This window comes from Vicia villosa, linkage group LG4 (assembly GCF_029867415.1).
Source record: "Vicia villosa cultivar HV-30 ecotype Madison, WI linkage group LG4, Vvil1.0, whole genome shotgun sequence".
NCBI classification, from domain to species: domain Eukaryota; kingdom Viridiplantae; phylum Streptophyta; class Magnoliopsida; order Fabales; family Fabaceae; genus Vicia; species Vicia villosa.
Window position 1 is genome coordinate 192,939,377 of NC_081183.1, and position 7,213 is coordinate 192,946,589.

A 7,213-nucleotide genomic window follows, 5' to 3' on the forward strand; every position below is an offset into this window, starting at 1 on the left:
GATCCTCGACATATATGGAGATTCAGCCCTCGTGATCAACCAAATCAAAGACAAGTGGGAAACTTACCACCCTGGCTTGATTCCTTACAGAGATTATGCAAGACGTCTGTTGACTTTCTTCAACAAGGTTGAATTGCATCATATACCTCGAGATCAGAATCGAATGGCAGACGCCTTGGCTACTCTATCTTCCATGTTCAAAGTCAATCATTGGAATGATATGCCTAAAGTCAGAATTACACGCCTTGAAAGGCCTGCCTATGTGTTTGCAACTGAAGTAGTCATCGATGATAAACCGTGGTTCCACGACATCAAGCGCTTCCTTCAAACTCAAGAGTACCCGCTTGGGGCATCAAACAAAGATAAGAAAACTCTAAGGAGACTTTCTGGCAGTTTCTTCCTGAACGGAGATGTGCTATACAAAAGAAATTTCGACATGGTTTTGCTCAGATGCGTGGATAGACACGAAGCAGACATGTTAATGCATGAAGTGCATGAAGGGTCCTTTGGAACTCATTCAAATGGGCATGCAATGTCCAAAAAGATCTTAAGAGCAGGATACTATTGGTTGACAATGGAATCTGACTGTTATAAACATGTGAAAAGATGTCACAAGTGCCAGGTCTACGCAGATAAGATCCATGTGCCACCGACTCTACTCAACGTTCTATCATCTCCATGGCCTTTTTCCATGTGGGGTATCGACATGATTGGAATGATCGAACCAAAGGCTTCAAACGGTCATCGTTTCATCTTGGTAGCTATTGATTACTTCACCAAATGGGTCGAAGCAGCATCTTACGCCAATGTTACAAGACAAGTGGTTGTGAGGTTTATCAAGAATAACATCATTTGCCGATATGGTATTCCCAGCAAGATCATTACTGACAATGGTTCAAACTTGAACAACAAGATGATGAAAGAATTATGTGAGGAATTCAAGATTGAGCATCATAACTCTTCTCCTTACAGACCAAAAATGAATGGCGCCGTCGAAGCCGCCAACAAGAACATAAAGAAGATCGTCCAGAAAATGGTCGTCACTTACAAAGACTGGCATGAAATGCTGCCATTTGCTTTACATGGGTACCGTACTTCAGTGCGTACTTCAACAGGGGCAACTCCCTTTTCTCTAGTATACGGCATGGAAGCTGTGCTCCCCGTAGAAGTTGAAATCCCATCAATGAGAGTCCTCATGGAAACTAAGTTATCAGAGGCTGAATGGTGTCAAAGCAGATACGATCAGTTGAACTTAATCGAAGAAAAACGTATGACTGCTCTATGCCATGGACAGTTATACCAAGCAAGGATGAAACAAGCTTTCAAAAAAAGGTTCGACCTCGTGAATTTCAAGAAGGCAACCTCGTGCTTAAAAAGATCTTGTCTTTTCAACCAGATTCTAGGGGCAAATGGTCTCCTAATTACGAAGGCCCGTATGTTGTCAAAAGAACATTTTCTGGCGACGCCATGATTCTTACAACCATGGATGGTGATGAACTCCCACATCCTGTGAATGCTGATGCAGTCAAGAAATACTTTGTCTAAAAAAAAGAACAAAAGAACAGCTCGGTAAGTCGAAAACCCGCAAAGGGCGACTTAGGCAAAAATGAGCGTCTCGGTGGACTGAAAACCCGAAAGGGCGGTCCAGGCAAAAATTAGAGACAATAAACAGAAAAAAATTCATCCTGGTAGATTGAAAACCTGAAAGGGCAATCTAGGCAAAAATTAGGGATTTATGACAAAGTAACTGCATCAGTCCGTACTTCGTCACCTGAGGAGTCTTTCTCATCAAAGGATCTTCAATCAAATCATCGCCAATCTGAAGCGACAAGCACAGTTAGAACTCAAAGTTGTTGGGGGGAATAGTGGTTATTGCTTTCAATGTAGCCTTTTCCGCATAATTACCATTTCCAACTTTTGTAAATACTCTATGGAATCACGCCTTTAGCTGATTACCATCCTATTAAATAAATTTGAGCCTTGTGCCCATTTGTTTGCAATCTTTAATTTCTTTCAGCTTACAAAATGATGCTTTAACTGTGTTATTCACTTTTGAAAGAAAAAGAAAAAAAAAGTTTTAAATGAATTTACTTCACTTTTTCAAAATAAAAGCGAAACTTTCCTTTGAGTTGTGAACAACAGAAGGAACATCAACAACTATCTCCATAGGATGAACCAAAGATTATCCTTCAGAATTGTTTATTTTCCCAAAAAGAAGATGATGAGACAACGGTATTCTTGTCCCAGAAAAGAATTCTTGAAGCAATTACCCCTCGAGGTAAAGAAGCTCTTCTATCCCCAGTGAAGAAGCTCTTCTATCCCCAGTGAAGAAGGTCTTTTATCCCTAGTGACGAAGACTTCCAATCCCCAGTAAAGAAGTTCTTTCATCTCCAGTGAAGAAGTTCCTCCATCTCAAATAAGAAAAGATGCTTATCTTCCCCAGAGAGGTTTAAAGCACACAGCATCATTCATCACCTGTGTTATCTACACCGTGTTGAAGAACATTTACCAAGTATCTGGTTGTATTGCGGCGTTGGTCCCTCTCCAGTATACTTCTTTGTCTGTCAGTATTGTTAGCATGCATGCGACATTCATGACATTCATCATTCATACATATTTGCATCATTTATGCATTCTTGCATTTTTCAATACTTACTTGTTCAGGATATACCTGTCCCAAAAAAGAGAAGAAAAGAAAAAAAGTACGGGCGTTTCATCTCTCCAAATAGATTGTCACCCATAAGCAGAAAGAACATCTTCTTTCTCCAGTTCCCCACTGAGATCATTCCTCGTGGAAGAAGGTTGCTTCAGTTTCTCCTCTCAAAACAAAGGAGAAAATCCCCATTTGAGTTCATTCCTCATGGGTACAAAGTCTTGTTTAACTGTTTCTTTCCAATTCATTCTTGGTTAGAACCCTGTCTTTACCAAAGATTCAAGTTCCGATTCCTCAAATAGAGTCGTGAAAAAACAGACAATAAGCAATAGCCTCATCATCCGAGCAGCTTATGTCTTTGTCAAAAGATTTTTCCTCTCAAGGAAATCAATCATGAAGACCATTTGACAATCAGGGCCTTATTACTGTTCACAAGGCTGAATAACCGGTAATTTCCCTAGCAAAGTCTCCAGGATCATTTTATCACTCGGCTGATAATTGATCATGTCTTCAAAACCACTATCACAAGGCTGGTAGTCGGTAACCTTTTGTTCTGGTTATATTATTAAACATGTCTATACCCATGCTGATAGTCGATAATATTAACCGAACCTTTGAAACTCTTTTTACCTTGTCAAGTCTATCACCATGCTGATAGTCGGCAACACAGTTTCATACCTTTCACCTTCGCATTATTAACAAGTCTATCCCTGTGCAGATAGTCGGTAATGTCGATAGGTAAGCTTTTCTTACAAAGCTATCATTCCCCGGTGAAGCATACACTTGCTTTCCCGAAGAGAAAAAAACGGACTCTCTTCCTAAAACGGATTGAGACATCCTTCCCGATCTCTTTTCCCCAGTGGAGTCAGTTCTTGATATCCCCTCGGTAAAGATATCCTTGCATCATTCGCAATTTTGGTATCTTAGGTCCAAAATTCGCGTCTTCTGATATTTAAGTCTCTTCCACCCTATCAAAATGAAGATTTTCAATCTTCGTGTCTCAGGTTGAAGAAACTTAAATAGGGGCATCTGTCATACCCCAATTTTTGACCTAAGATACCACCTCATATCATTGCATATGCATCATCTGCATCTCTAACAAATTGCATAGCTTGTGTTTGTTACTTGTGACTCAGCAGGATTTAATCAAGAAATCACTCATCAGTACAAGTAACAAATCAATTAGGGTTTTGTTCTCCCTTTATCTCAAAAGAACTATCTTCATCAGCAATCAACATTTGGTCCTCAGAGATTCATTTCAACAAGCTCAAAGGCCCTGAATCAACCAGATTAGGGTTTTGACTGAAGATAGTATACTCCTGACTTTTGCTCAGAGTTTGACCTAAAGACTTGGGACATGACCTCAAGACCCCAAGTGCATCATTTTGACCTAATCCATTGGCTCAGAACATCTCCTATACAAAGATTGATCAGACAAATCCTCAGATCAGGGTTTTTGAACTATCAGGGACTGAAATCAGGGATCACATTTGGGAAACCCTAAAAATCCCCAGGAAGTCAATAAAAGGTTTCAATCATCTTAAAATAATCCCTATGACAATATACAATGGAAATTATGTCTCAATTCAAGATCTACAGTCATCAATTTCATCGGGTCGACAATTAGGGTTTTTGACCTAATTCACTGAACAACTGCCTTTTAATCAGGACATGGTGCCACAACTCAAACTATGGCTCAATATCCTCTAATGCTTCAATGTGATCCATTCATACCATTCATTTGGTAAGGATAGCCTGTTTCATTTGAAATCTCCAGAAACGCGATTCGCCTGAAAAAGTCAACTGTACAAGAACACCTTTGACTTTTGGGGAATTTTGGTCAACCATGACTTTTGAAGTTTTGAATTATCAATATATGATATATAAAGTCATTTGATCAAGAAAAATCAAGAAAATCAATCAAGAATCAAAAAGTCAAAAGTTTGACTTTTCATACTTAGAAAAATTTCTAAGTGTTTTTCATGGTTTTTTCCAAACTTTGGAAGGGAATTTCTCAAAATTTCACCTACAAACTGAAAAAAACTTCCAACATGAAAGTTGTAGATTTTGATCCAATGAACAACTTTGACACATATAATTTTTTTCCATAAGATCAACCATTTAAGAGATATGGAGCTTCAAAGTTGGCATCTTTTGAAAAATGCACTTAAAATCTCACTTTCTTCAAAGTTCATGGATCTTTTTCACCCACTTCCTTAAGGACCTTGAAGAAACTTTCAACTAGGGTTTTGAAGTGTGTAATATGAGCTTTCCAAAATGTCCAAGAGCATGAAAAAATTTGAAGTGTAGCTATGGTTTTGAATTTTGACATTAGTGAACTTTTCACTTGAAATTTCATGCCATTTTCACTAAGTTATGAGCCAATTTGCCAAATGATCCAAATAATGATGCATAGAGGCAATAATTGGAGATATTTTTCTGATTTGAGATCAGAATGGAAGAGGATAAGAAGCTTGAGTTTTAACCATGGTTTGGTCACTTTAACCATTTGGCATTAAATGTAAAAGATTCCTTTTTATCTCTTAAGCCAAATCACCAATTCTTGATCAACTTGCAAAGGTCTGAGTTCAGAACTCTTGGCCTATAAATAGAGATGCAAATCACTCTTCAAATCACACCAAAACCTCACAATTATAGGTTTTCTCTCTTCTTTCTTAGAATGCAAGTTTCTTAAGTTTCAAAGAGGTAGAAATGTCAACCTCCAAATCCTTGAAGCTATGGCCAAAGTGATGATTCTAGCAAACCATAAACACCATATGGGATGTGTTTGAATCACTCATACACCCAAAAACACCTCAAAACTCAAAATCACTACCTCACTTCCATATTTGCATATGTTGAACCTTATCATGCCAAAACCCATACCAAGCTATATCTGTCAAAACTAACACTTCCAACACCTCATATATATCACATATGAACTATCCCAACACTCATCATCAATCAAAAACTTCAGAATCACCAAGCTCGATTCATACTTGAAGCAACTGCAGATCGGGTTCCACCAACTGATCCAGATGTTTTCAATCCACTCCAAGCATCCAGACACCTTCCATATGGTCCATTGAAGCTATCCAGATCATCAAACAACTTCTGTAACACCTCTATTGCAGAATTCGAATCCCAGCTTGGCCGTTTTTGAAGGTAAGTGCTATGAACTTCAAACTCATACATACATGCATCATAAATGAAAAATTGAGTTGCTATCTTGTTTCTGCACTATCACTGATCAATAGCCCTCAATCAATTTCACAATTCATCAATTATACACAATTTCAGATTGAATCATAAGATTAGGGTTCTTCGTGTTCATCAGAAAACCAATGATCTTAGAGTGAAAATAAATGCAATTAAATGATACCATTGTGTTCCTCGTCCAAAACCGAGCAAGATAGACTATCTACTTGATCAAAACAATCCAGTTTCAAAGATTTTCAAAAATCAGTTGAAGGTGTGTTCTTGGCGCGTTTTTTGGTTTGAAAAATTCAAATGTTTGTTTTCAAATATAATTAAATGGAAGCGTGTGAATAACAAGCTGCGCGCGCAGCTCAGTTGGCAAGTGTTTTGAGTTGTGAGAGAGAGGGCGTGGGTTCAAACCCTGGCAGGACCAAAACATTTTTTTTGACACTATTTTCTTTCATTTTCTTTAACAACTTCACCAATTAATTTAACCAATCAAAATTCATTATTTTCACTTCATTTTTTGCATACTCATTGTTTAATATACATATTTTATGAATACCAAAAAAAATCATCAAAAAAGATTTATTTAATACATTTTTAAATAGGTTTAAAATGACATGTTTTAAGTGTTTTTTTAATACTTTAAAATATTGTTTTTCATTTGATTTTCAAACTCAATCACTTGTAAATATTTTTTTGAGCAAACCCTAATCATCTAAGTGTTAGTTAAGTATAATCTTTTTGCTTATCTTGATTAAACTAACTTCTTTCAAAATTCAAATCGTTTTGAGACGAGCGATCGCGATTCTTTTTCAAAACGATAAACCACTTCTTTTTGATTTTTCTTTTCAAAAGAAACTATTGATTAAATATTTTTTTGGATTGATCAACTCATTTCCAAAACGAAGTGGGCCTCTCGAATATTAGAGAGTATAAGTCCCTTTCCTCTTTCTTTTTACAGTTTTTCTTTGTACAGAAAACTCTTTCAAAACAATAACTTTCAAACAGTTTTTCAAACCTCGCGTCTGTAAATAAAACAATCAACCATGTTTTATAAAATAAAACATGGGCCTCCACATAGGTATAAGTCCCATTCCCGTACATGAAGTTAGGTACTTCATTGTACACCTTTTTGTACATACACTTTTTTGTACATACTTCGATCAGTTTGTTTTTTGACTTTGAACAACTAATCAAAAATGAAGGTTTTCTTTAAATCTTCCCAAAAATATCATGGGCCTCCATGTAGGTATAAGTCCCAAGCCCTTTTGTAAATACCTGTTTACATAGCCATGGATAAACTCAATGGGTCTCCTCCCCGAGTATGAGTCCCGAGCCCTGTGTATACAAATGGAT